The 14,018-nt window shown below is 30.3% G+C and overlaps 1 protein-coding gene across 1 annotated transcript in view; it reads left to right on the top strand.

Annotated features, from left to right (window-relative positions):
• The first annotated feature begins 13,263 nt into the window (after positions 1-13,263).
• AMPdeam (AMP deaminase) overlaps positions 13,264-14,018 on the top strand; it is a 28,421-nt gene continuing 27,666 nt past the window's right edge. The window contains exon 1 of the mRNA XM_017899029.1: positions 13,264-13,367. The gene's annotated coding sequence lies outside the window, so the exon portion shown is untranslated. The remainder of the gene's footprint in view (positions 13,368-14,018) is intronic.

The raw sequence follows: 14,018 nt of genomic DNA, 5'->3' as shown, positions 1-14,018 counted from the left end.
TTTTTAAAAAAAAAAAAAAAAAAAATAAATTTATATATATCTTTTTTTTTTTTGTAAAAATTGCTTGCTATTTCTGTATAGTTTGTACATTATATGTATTAATAAACAAATAGAATTTATGTTCACGAATGAGGTTATTTTATTACGGATATTGAGAATGTGAGAAAGTAAGAAATTTTATAGGAAAAGATTCATTTACTTTTAAATTAAAGTAAAGTAGAGACGACAATTTTTCCCATTTTTAAGGATTTATTTAGGTATATTAATATTTTTATCATTTGGACGAGTTCCGTTAAGTCGAACGAGTATACAGGAAGGTTCCTGAAACGATAGATACGATCCTGTATAACACGTCGTGGCTTAAACGTACAGTGACAGTTGGTAGCTAACAGCACGCTCCAGCGTACAGAAATTTTTACGTGTGGTGTTATTTTTATTATCAAGAAGTGTATTGCAAGTTATTATCCAACGAGCTTTTTCGTCTTACGACCCTGATAAATTTGTGATCCTGTAAGAATCTAATATACGTGAACCGCTTTCTTTCGTTCATACCATCCAAGTACGATATCATGACCTTATTATGGAAAGCTGCTCTAAAAGCAGAGTGAATACTTTCATAAATATACAGGGCGTTTTTAAATAAGGCAAATATATTTGCTTTATTTCGAAGCAATAATAATATGGAAAAAGATAGTATTTTAAGGTTTTTTCGTTTTTTCTTTAATTTCTTGATATCTTTTTATGGGAATGTATATATATTTTTTTACCGCATCTTGTAACGGATATTTGAATGCATTTAAGTATGTATATCTACGATAACCTTGAATACCAAAAAGATGATCATATTCCAAATGTGTGTTAGAGTAGTATATGAACTTCCTGTTTATGTTATATATGTTAAAAGTGATGTCCACCGGTAGTGATATATTTTCAAAAACAAACATTCACGAATTGTGACGTTCCTTTAATTGCCTGAGAGGTTATCACAGCACAGACTTCAATTATACATAACGATTTACTGTCGCCTGGAGTGGTAAGCTGCTGTCGGTAAATTTCCATCTTTTTCTAACTTTTTCTAGAAGAAAATAGAAAATCTCACGAGACAGAGATTTAGTGAATATATTTGCAAAAAAGTGTCTATAACCGTATTAAGACCAATGTAAATATTTGATATTTTTTTATCGAGTGTTTGCGAAATTATCACAAATTATCTGTGAATAATGTGTGAGGCAACCATTATGTTGCTGCTATATATACATAGTTTAATGATTACTTAGTATATTTTCTATCGATACAGGTAGATATATCGATAGAAATATTATATTTTTTATCTATTTAGCGTTTCATCAAAATTTCATCCAACGATTGATTGATCCTTCGATTGATCAATAATGCAGATTTTTTTACGATATCACATAGTTGCATGTTTATAGTTGCTCGTCTTGGAAGCATTTATAACACGCATAAATATAATAAAGATTATTACGCATGATTTAATAAAGATTAATTTAATAAAGATAAAGATCAAAGATACTCGAATGTAATCTAATATTCGTAATATTCGTAACAAAATGTATATTCGTATACTTTTTCGTAGTGAAAAAGTATGGATAAACTGTGATAGAAAAAAATTTGTGAGAGATAACTATAAGAAAGAATTTTTCTTTAACCTTGGATATAATTTAAACCGAGTTTGAAACATTTCTTACATTATTAAAAGAAGATATTTACGTACTTTGAAAGATCTTTTAATTTAATTAATTCATATTGATGGATAGATAGACAAATAGATATTATAGATTTTAAATTGATAAGTATAAAAATGAACCTTTATCTCGTTAAAAAATCTTTTCTCTATATACTTAATCAAATATTGAATATTCATGACATGACACTGTTATAATGGTCTTTATTCATGTGTATTCATATATTCACAGCATTTTTTTTTGCAAAGCCTAGAATCTATATCTAATAGAATCATTATATGTTAATACTATTATATGTCAATACTATACGAGATCTTTTTGGACAAAATATTAAATAATTAATATTAGATTAATTCACTGTTATTTTATACGCGATACATGTATATAGTATGATAAATTATTATCGCTTTATATGCATTTACTAATATCTCTGGTATCGATTAAAAATCATTTATTGACATTTGAAAGGTATTTAATGAATTCTTCATTTATAAATTCTACGAATGATGCATATTATTGTACATATAATTAATATAATATGTAGGATTTTTCATCAATTAAAAATTATATTTTAAAAGATTAACATCTTTGATTTAATTATATTTAATTTATTTAAATCTAACGATAACTAAAGTTTTTATCTTTACTTTTTTATCTTTATTTTGTAATTCCGTTTAAAACATCTTTTAACAAATGAAACAAAATTTATTTTCAGCATAAATTAATTTATAATTACTGTGTAAATCGTTTTAAGGAGTAAAAAATAAGAAACACTTTACGCGCTTCTCTTGAGAAACTTAAATAATTGTAGTTCATAAATATGACTCTAGTTTGCATCCATCATAGTAATATCTATTAACTGACCCCGTACTTTTAACAGGATTGATTAATCTTCTGAATAGTCAACTACTTTAGTTAATACATTCATCGCCACGTCCTGTGCATCTTGGATAATACGTGAAATCTCTATTGAATAACTTTTGTTTGAAGGTTACTTATTATGATTTATGTTAGAAGGCAGTTTTCTTATATTTATCATAAATATACATATATGATTCTAAGTAACAATAACTATATTATTAGTTAATTAGCAATCAAGCTAGATTGCTTGAAAGATGTGGATTGTGAACGTATTAAGGGGTGTCCAGAGTACAAAATCAATTTCGCATGGACAGATTACATTTGATACTTTATTTGCTCGGTTTATATTGACAGGAATTTTGATTTAAGCAACGTTGTATAAAATAAGAGAAAATATGAAAGATGAATGTAATTATTTGAGTTGGAATTTACAATGAAATTTTTCCTTTTCCTTTTGTTTCTTTTAACTTTACACTTAACTTATCGCATATATATAAATTACAACTTGTTTTTACGTTACATTACACATTGCACATAATAAGTCTGATCTTATTTTCTGTCCGGCATTAATACATTTTTCTAATAATATTGAATTCTTATAGTTCGAATTTTTCAAGTTATGACCGTTATATATTTATATAAATCGAGATTAAACTGTATCTTGGAAAAATTCTAAATTCTAAATCCGAAATTAAAACTTAACCATGTTTGTAGAAGGATGGAAGATCTGGAAGGTGTGAATGGTGTGAAGGATGTCAACGGTGATGCCGATAGAATTTACTACAATTTAGATGGCGAAGGTGATGCGGACAGCTTGACAACGCCACACAATGTCGACCATCATCGTGATCGTAAGTTTCATTTTGATATTTCATTTTATTTCTTTTTTTTTCTTTCCTTTTTTTTCTTCCTTTTCTTTCTTTTTTAAACAACTTTAATCTCCCTTGAGATTATTTTACATTACATTGTATGTACAAAAATATTTACAGAATTTGAGTATATTGACAAGGTACTGCTGCCTCAGATAGAAAGGTAGCAGTTTTTTTTAGAAACGAGTATACACAGCGTTGCAGATCGCTACTGTGGGTTTACACAGTATTCCAGTATTAGCACGACAATGGAAGAAGTAATCCAGTTTTTATATTTTCTTAATGTGGCCTTTCGAATGATATTTCATTTAATTGGCTAAATAAACAATTTGTCTTAAATTGCAGCTGAAAGATTCTACGATGTTCAATTACGAATCATTAAATCACGCAGTTTTATGTTTATATATCGATCGCTTAATTAGCTTTATAATCGGTGGTTAATATATATTCTTTTATTTCATTTTCATTTCTTTCTCTTTCTTTCCGTTACATTTTTGTTCGTTCCTTTAATTTATCATATAGATTCTTCTTGTTACCTTTTGCTCTTGTTATTTGCTTATTATGGCATATATATTTATACATTTATATATTTTTATATCATTTGTTGCGTATTATAATTATTTAATATACATAATATAATACATTAATTATAATATGTAAAGTATTATTTAAGATGTCCTCCTATAATGTATTACTGTATTCATAATGATTGTTGTTTTAAATCCTTATCACACATCTATTGCAACTATAATCTTATGAGATGAAAAGCAAAGGAAGAATTTCAGTTTGGGGATAAAATAATAATTACTTCATTATCAGAAATAGTTTAAAATTTCGATTTTTCTTTCAAAGACAATTTGTATTATTTTTAATAAGAAAATTGTTATTAAAAATATTCATACGTGTTTGAGAATAATTATCTTTTTTGTAATTTGTAATAAAATTTTTATATTTCTAAGTAAACTAATTTATGGAATGCGTTCAAATTTTCTCGCTGTATTGTTATATCAAGATGTACAAAGGAACAAGAAGAGATAGATAAATAAATTGTTTAATAATAATGTACCGGAAAATCACTTGCGAGCCTAGCGACTTTAAATAATTGTTTTATATGGAGAACAATAAAATCTTGTATTACATAAGCTTAATTTAATTAACTATGAAAATTTCAATGCAGGAATTAAGTTCAAAGTTTCAATGAAATGTCATTTTTGAAACACTGCGTAAAAAACTGTTTGTTAAACGAAGCAGTAAATGTCGCTTGTGTTGAATGAAAATGAGTCAATAAGTAAATTAATGGATACATATTTTATACGTTAGAATGGGAATTAGAGTCAAGGACATCGGATTGTTGTAACATGTTCAATATAAAATGTTTATAGATAACATTATTTAATGCGTATTTTTTATCAATGTTAAATATCTAATTATAAAATCTGAGCAGTATTTATAACAAGGTAAAGTGAGATATTGATAAACTATTAAACCTTATTATATATAAAAAATATAACTTTTATATATTTTAACAAATATAACTTAAAATAACGAATAATGAAGTGGTTTTAATATTTATCAACAATTGTACTTCTTTTAGATGATATTTACTGTGCAAATTTTTTATTAGGAGACAGTGAAGTTTTAGGAAATTAAAGAAAGTATATCTATATTTTAAAATGTGTAAAATTAATCACGAACCAGTTAATATACTATTTTGGCATAAATATACAGATACATATATGCTTGTATCGAGATTTTATTTATTAGCTTTGACGCTAAAAATGTGATATGTTTAAATAATAATCTAAATGTCATTGATAACATAAAAATGACATTCTGTATCATTTTGTTTGTTTCTGTTGAGGCTATAACATTGCAAAAAGACGCAGAAATAGAAATTAGCTATTAAATAATTTTCCTCTTATACATTTCAAATTATTATTATTTATCTATTCTTTTCTTTATTATTATTATTATTACTTTAACTGTAATAACTGCATTATATCGGATTTCTAGTAAAATTAAGAAAATGAAGTTCTTTTATGTGCTCGATCTTTTAATGTAAAAAAAAATTAATGCTTTGGAAACATTAATAACTACTCGTAAATTCTACTCATGTTCTTTCTTCCTATTTTGTTTTTAACATTGTTATTCCTGCTTAGTACGTAGAGCACTATACTACAATTGTCTTCGAACGGAATAACAATGTCATACGTGTAAAAAGTTGTCACACGCGATGGCGGTATCATCAGGTAACGTTTTTGAAATTTGGCAAAGAGCCTACATTTTGTTTGCGTTCTACGCCGTTCTCTTTCTCGTCTTCTCTAACTGAATAGTATTTTTGCCATCGTACGATGATTCTCTGTTCGCGAACAGTACGTTAGACTGCTCATGTGTTTTAGTACGTGAATAGCATTAAAAAGGCAACTTGGACTTGTTTCGCGACAGTATATAGAGATAGTCCGTTTGACGATCAAGAGAACGGCTTTTTCCAGTGTCTTTCCACGTTGTGACAAATACAATGATCGATGCACGAATTCAACGCTTCTATCGATAATCTGCAGCGATTTGGTATATTTGTGCCACAAGGCATAGCAATTACATAATTCTCCTACGACACGGTTGCAATCTATCGTTTAAAGTCATTGTGCCGTGAAACATAGATCCATGCAGTTACATGCATTAATTTTAAAGAAGTAGTAATAATTTCGAGTTATTTTGTGGACAACTGATAGATTTCGCGCACAACTAATGGATACGTACTCGTAGCAAATAATATTTGTTTGAACATTAAGTAAAACGGTTTAGCACGAGTGTGTCATAACACCGAATAGTCCAACTGTAGTTAATTTGACATTGAAGCATAAAATTCAGTTGTTAACCGAACAGCGCAATAGATAAGGCGAAGAATTTATCGTGGAAGGAAACAGAAAATTAGTGTACTAGTTCTAAGCAAGAAGATCTTTCACCTGAAAACATCTTTACAAAATATAAATATTGATTACGGTATACGCTTAAAGGATATAAATAATTTGGAATTTGCATCGTGAGTGTAACTTGTGTTCGGTGTTTGCTTAGGAATCGAATCATGTCAAGTAGAGGTGTCACTTCAACGGAAAACGACTATTTTCTTTGCTTAAGGCTACCAAACTTTCTTATAGACCCCGAGGATGAAGGTAAACATTGATCTATTCCTTTTTAAAATTTTCAATTCATTTGGACAAAACGTCTATACCCTTTTACGTGCAAATATCTCTGAATATTAAAACGTTTTATCCATTTCTTTCTCCTTTTTCTTTCTTTCATTTTTTAAGCTTTCACTATTTAATGGTTATATTATTAAACAATTTTACTGAATTTCAAACTGTATAATACGGTACATAAAGAGATATAACATTTTTAATTTAATATATTTTGTAATTTTTTTTACATTTAATGGGTCAAAAAATTATTTACATTCACTTTTCATAATTTCTTAATTTTTTATTATCAATAAAGATTGATAATAAAATTGATAATAAATATTGCCCATAATCTTGTATTATATATTTTTACATATATGTTCATATTTACTAATGTTCTTTGTACCATAATAACTCAATTACAGGAAATTCTTTGCAATAAAAGGAATCGAAATGAAACGAATGGATTGAAATTTGTTAGCCATATTTAATAATTTTCTATATGTATTTTCTATCCTTTCTTTTCTTCTTCCATTGCTTACACGTGTAATGAGATACACAAGTAAAGGTATTGAAATAAATTTAAATGTATAATTATATTTTTCGTATATTCGTTCGTAAAAAGCAATACAACTGAATGAGTATTATTTTGTAGATATTCTAAAGTATATATTAAAGTATTTAAAGTATGTAAAGTATATAAAGTATATAAAGTATATATTATACTAGTAAATATAAAGGATAAGCGTTAATTAATTAGCGCTAATCGCTTATTTTATTGTTCCTAATTGATGTAAACTGTAGATAATCGATAATTCATATAAGGATAAAGAAAAGTGTACAAGCGAGATGTCGCAAAGTTTTTCGTACCATTTTCTAGCAAAATTATTTATTACTGATTATAAATTAGTCGATTAATCGTATATTTCCATCTTCATTCGTGTTACAAATTTGTATATTATTCAATTAATATTTATCTTCATTTATTTCAATTTGATTACAATCTAATAATATATCTAATAATAATAAACAACTGTCTCATAATAGTATAATAATATTTAAAATATAAATTTGTTTTTACTTTTACCAAGATTCGATACTTTCGTTCCCTTTTATTTCTTCTCGATGATGATATTTTATTAATTACTACCGTGTCAGGAAACTCGAGTTAAATGTACGTAGAACGTTATTCTTACCTTTGTTTTTAAATCGGAGAACATTTTTTTAACATCAAATATGACAACTTATCACTAGCTTATACATGTATGTTTGCATATGCTATTTTGAATGTTTGTCGTAGACATTGCGTGTAATTCATGCGTGCCAGTACTTAATCGTATCGGAAGAAACGGGGAGTTTTCTACGTAGTTGATGTTTGGGCATCTCGTTGCTCGTGAGTTGAGGCAACCCCTTCCCTTGACACTGTACTCTCCCCTCTCTATAAACTTGTCTCTCCTGCCTACGTGCGTCGCGGTCGCTATGCTGCGTAGCTGCGCTTTAAGAATACGTTTGTCATGTACTGTCCGTCGAGCGGGCGCGTATAGCGGTAGAGGGGGTACCGGTGGGCTAATGGTGGGAGTAGCGTAACCACGGCGGGAAAGATGTTTCCCAGGCCTGACGACGTAGTTAAAGTGTATATACAACGCAAAGTGAGCTACTTTTAGTTGGATTGTTTTGTAGAAAGTGATCGTGTTAATGTACTATTTCACGGATAGAGTGTCTGGCGTACATAATTACACTTGAATTGATAATTTACGATTGAAGAGCGAGTGATATCGATTTAGTAGCGATCTAGTAGCATTTTATTAATTCGAGCATTTTAATTTCTAATTTTATCCTATGATAACATGCCTTACAAACAAATTCTTTTATGTCCGTTAAATTGTGCGTTCTGATTACGTAACCGTATGTAACTTTACGCAATTCTAACAGTGTATATACATACATAACTGCTTATAATAGCGTAAATAAATCGGTTAAGTAGTGGAAGTAGTTAATGTTTTAAATTTTATTGCTTCGATATACTTGTTTCAATTAGCGTAACAGATATTTCTTATAACGTTATAGGAGGAATTTAATTATATATGATTCACTGTGGGACACGATTACTAAATCGCATGGAAAGGAAAAAGGTGTGAACAGAATTACATACGTACATATTTTCTACATGCGTCACCATCTGCTTAAAGCAAATAAAAGTTTTGCACTTTATTCGGTTGTTCAGATGCAAATCTCAAACACGTACATACAGTGCTGGACAAAAGTATCGGCACAGCATGGTTGTGTGGTACAAGTGCTTATAACTACTAAACAAATTGATTTGAAGGAAAAACTTTTTCACATACTAATTTACTATCTATTCTAGTTTCTTACATAGTAGAAGCAATAATATAAATATATCGACTCACGAAACAATAACAAAAATGCATTTATTGAACATTTTATGGGTGGACAAAAGTATTGGCACACGATGCTAAATGTAGTATATCTGCATTTGTTTGAAAAATTTCCCATCGTCATTTTATAATCTAGTTAAGTGACATCCCGATTGTCACTTTTAACAACAGTCATCCTAAATTTCAGTCGTTTAGCAACAGGGAAAGTAAGAAAAAGTAATAATGTCAAGGAAAGCGAAAGAAACGACAAACGAAGGAAGAGAAATAATACTAAATTTGTATAAAATGCGAAAATCTTATAGCGAAATATCGCAAATCGTTAACAAAAGTCGTTTTGTTATTAGAAGCATTGTAAGACGATGTTCCGTCGTGGAACAAGGAAGACCCGTTACGGTCTTCCAACAGCCAGGTCTTAGGGTCGAACAATTCGGCATCGGAATTTTCCGCTCCATGCCTTCAGCATGTTTGACTGCTTTACCTTTTTTCTTTGACTTCTCGTGTCGCCGAACCCGAGAATCCTGGAAATCCCTAATTTAACGAAATTAGGCGACGGCTCTTAAGACTTGGCTGACAAAGGCCTGAGGGCTCCACGTGGTCCGTACACGTTGGAAGCCTCAGGCCCTCGCTAGGGGTAATAAACGACCAATGGGGTCACCAGCGCGCGGGTGGACCCCAGGTACCCCACCTTGGAGGAGAGGGTTTCCTCCACTATCGTTGTTTTTTGGGGGAACCTTCCCTTTCTCCAAGGTCACCGATTCGCGAACCAAGGGAACGCCCTTGGTCTAAAATAGCCAATTACATTTGGCGAGCTCCCGATTTTTCCTAAGACCGATCTTAGGAAAATCGAGGAGCTCACTTCCTTTCGAGACTTCAGAGACATCGGTTCTCTTCAAACACTTCCTTTCGACACGTCAGAGACACCAGTTCTCTCCAAAAAAACGAGACGCCACGTTTGCTTCGAAACGTCGAAGACACGATTCCTTTACGCTCGTGCAACTTAAACAGTTGCCCAAGATTAATTTGGCGGACAACATTTGCGAGGTCGCGAGACGGATTTACGACCCGTCGGAATTACGATATTCGATCGCGACGCGACAAAACAGACGATTTATAAATCAATCAGATTTTGATAGTGCGAATCGAAGTGGTCGTCTTCCCACGTTATCTGTTAGAGAAAAACGTAAAATTGTAAAGGAAGTGAAGAAAAATTCTAAATTAAACTCCTCGGAACTCAGAATGATATTAAATAAAGTATTAAAATATATATTGGGAAAAAATCGAAAGATGAGGGTTGAATTTGTTAAAGAATTTATAACGAAGTATTCACCATTTCGGAGCAACATACTGTTTTCAGATGAAAGCAAATTTAACATATTTAAATCCGATGGTAGAATATTAGCTTGGATCTACGAAATTTACAATCGAGTGTAAAACATGGAGGTGGTGGTTGGTATTGCAGGGAGGTATGGGGTTCCATGGCAGTATCTGGGGTTGGCGAATTAATTTTTATAGACGATATTATGGACAAATATATTAAAACAAAATTTATTCAAAAGTGCGGAAAAATTAAATCTCCCGCGGAATTTCAATTTCCAACAAGACCGCGATTCAAAGCACACCCCGCTTACATCGTACGCCATTGGATCATTTGTAATACTTCTCATTTCCTAAATACACCACCCCAGAATCCGGACATGAATCCTATCGAACATGTCTGGAACGAATTGGGAAAAAGGATTCGAAAACATCGTATAACAAGCAAAGCAGACTCGAAGAATGTTCATTTACAAGAATGGAATAAAATCGAGCCGGATTTTACAAAAAAGTTAGTCGATTCAATGCCCAAACGATTAAAGGAAAGGAGGGTCAACTAAATATTATTTAATTCCAAGTCATTTTTAAACGTTTTTATTCGTGTATGCCAATACTTTTGTCCACCCATAAAATGTTCAATGAATACATTTTTGTTATTGTTTCGTGAATCAGTGTATTCATATTATTGCTTCTACTATATAGACGAGTAGAGTATAAACTAGAATAGATAGTAAATGAATATGTGAAAAAGTTTTTCCTTCAAATCAATTTGTTTAGTAGTTATAAGCACTTGTACCACAACAACCATGCTGTGCCGATACTTTTGTCCAGCATTGTATGTATGTGCTACAAAAATGTAACAAAATTAAATTATTAGAATTATTTCTATATTACCGTAATAAATATTAACTACCTGTATCGGAAAACAAATAATTGACGTTAAAAAAATGATATTTAATTATGGTTGTTTTTACACGGTATAATAGACTGATTAAAAATTTGTTAATTTCGTTTATTTTTTTGCTAATTTCGTAACTACCTAACTACCGCATTGTGTTCGTGAAAAGCTACTTTCAATGATATTATCACGAGATAGATATAGTTTGATAAAACACGTTCACTGTATAATACAATTAAAACTATTAACGAGATTATGAAAAAAAATGTTCATACAGTAAATATACACTTGATAAAGAATTCCTTCCTCAAATTCATTTCTGCCGAGATTTCAAAATCATTCGAAGAAAATTACTTCGAGGAAAAAATTCTTTCCCGGTACAACTTTGCCCTGGGAAGTTTTCTCATATAGCAAAAAATACGGTAAACATTTGGGTGATATAATTTAGCCGAAACATTGTATATCGTGTATATCGACGAAGAGACTAGTATAAATTGACAGATATTGCATATGAATGTTATAAGCGGATATACATATTTTCATTAAAGATGTTAGGTTAAATATTTATTTTTATTTTTAATTATTGTACTAATTGAATTTAAAAGAAACTGAATAGCAAGTGAAAATTTAAACTAATTTCAATGTTTTAATCTGTATGATTCTGACAGTCAGGGGGATGTACATATATTGTATAATATTTCTGGAAAATTATTAAATAAATTGTTTTTCTATCGAGTAAACTTGATTTATGGAACTACGTATGATAGTTGAATTCTTGTAACACGTATGTACGTTATAAATTGATCGTGGTATCAAGAATAAAATGAAACGAAGATATAATCGTTAAGAAATTTATAAACATAAGTCTTCTTCGCTTCTTTATAGAAAATATTTACGTTTAAATCGTAAATTTCTTTTCATTTAAATCGAAATATATAATAACGATTAAGTTAATAACAGTAGAGGAATATATTATTCAGGAGAATAGGAAAGTTGAATAGAATTCTTTAATTCGATTAAAAGTAGCTTCAACACCTGATATTATGGTATAAAGTATCCAGATATGCATAATATATACATCTACGTATAATAACAGTATTACGATGTAGTATTACTATGTTGAATATTTGTTACTGAAATTTTGAGCAATACTGACATGAATTTCAATTAGCACGATTCGGTCTATATTTATCTATACAAAATATTCGTTTTGAACAGTTATGGTTGTGTGCATATATGTACATATATACCATGTGTGTAGCTTTGAGAAATGTGGGTCAAATGAGAGTGCGCATGCCAATTATAAACATTATGTATATACGTATGTACGTACGTGTCCATATAAAAATTCTAATAAATGTCCGAATATTCCTATGTCATAAGTGAGTCATATTCCATTATCGTTCGATATTAATTTTAGCATAATTGCGTCAACATCGTGAAAGGTTATTCGTAATGTAAATTTTCTATGCTTTAAAATTAAACATTATTGCTATAGTACAGGATGACTACAACTTTCCAACGAATGAATCGTGTTAACGTGAAATATTTGAAGAATTTTATCATACATGAGATGTATACAATTTATACGTACAATCCCGGTATACAATCTGCAAACATATATATCGTTAATATATATAATGGTAGTTTGTACGTACAAATATGGATGAATGATTCATGTCTACTCTATATGATGAAACGATTAATTCTACGAAGATCAACAGAAAGGAGAAAACGTTGCGATAGCTGTAACGCTTGTTGAGAACTGTTCCACGATTTTGGTGTGCATGCGTGTAACGCAACGCTACCAGAAAACGTGTTTGATAGTAGAAATATGCATGCAGACGTGCTAGCGTGTGGTTGCGCGTACGGATTCTACGATGTCTACCAAGTGCCAACTCCACGCTACAGTCAGTGTATTCGATACCCGCGATCAGTTAACGTGGTCAGTGCCCTCTCAACTACCAAATAGCAGTGCTTGTTTATTTCGTAGTTATTCTCACGTTTTTCACGCAGATATTTTTATGTATGAAAGACTTTTTCGAAACGGGAGTGTATATTTGAATTTCCTCTGTGGTATCGTAATCGTATCAGTGGTCGAAAGTCGTATCGGTGGTTAAGTGTCTCGAAACGGGAAGAGTGTGGTACCTATTTATCAACAATTTTTAAGGTTTTTTCATGTGGCGATCGTTCGTGCGATAAATTTTTAGACATGCGAAATCCTCGTAATTTGCTCGAAATCAAAAAGTTCTTTTTCTTCTTCTTACTCTTTTTTTCTTTTCCGTTACTTTCTTTTACCTCGATATTAAATGTTACTTGAATTAATATTCATCGTATATGGTTTTTTGAACATAATTGTTCGAAGATTTAAAACGTATATGTGTACGAATACAATTTCTTTCACACGTGATTCTGTTTTGTTAAGATTTTTAGCGTGGTTTGATTTGTCTTTTTCATATTTTTCATATTTTTCATATTTATCTTATGTGTAATCGCATTATGTATGGAAAACCAACCATCTATTTATACGATGCGTCAAGTAACGTATTTTTGGCATTTGTCTATGTAATTCCTAGATTTTGGGTACTACCCGAATCAAATTACCGGTGATTCATGCGACCAGACGTTCTCTTCGATAACCGGAATCAGTGAATCTATCTATCTATTTATCTATCTATCTATCTATCTATCTATCTATCTATCTATCTATCTATCTATCTATCTATCTATCTATCTATCTATCTATCTATCTATTTATCTATCTATATATAGGAGAAGTTTTATTTATAGACCGA

Source organism: Eufriesea mexicana, unplaced genomic scaffold, assembly GCF_001483705.2.
Source record: "Eufriesea mexicana isolate 0111107269 unplaced genomic scaffold, ASM148370v2 scaffold757, whole genome shotgun sequence".
Taxonomy (NCBI): domain Eukaryota; kingdom Metazoa; phylum Arthropoda; class Insecta; order Hymenoptera; family Apidae; genus Eufriesea; species Eufriesea mexicana.
Note: the sequence above shows the minus strand (reverse complement) of the source record. Positions and strands in the feature narration are given on the sequence as shown.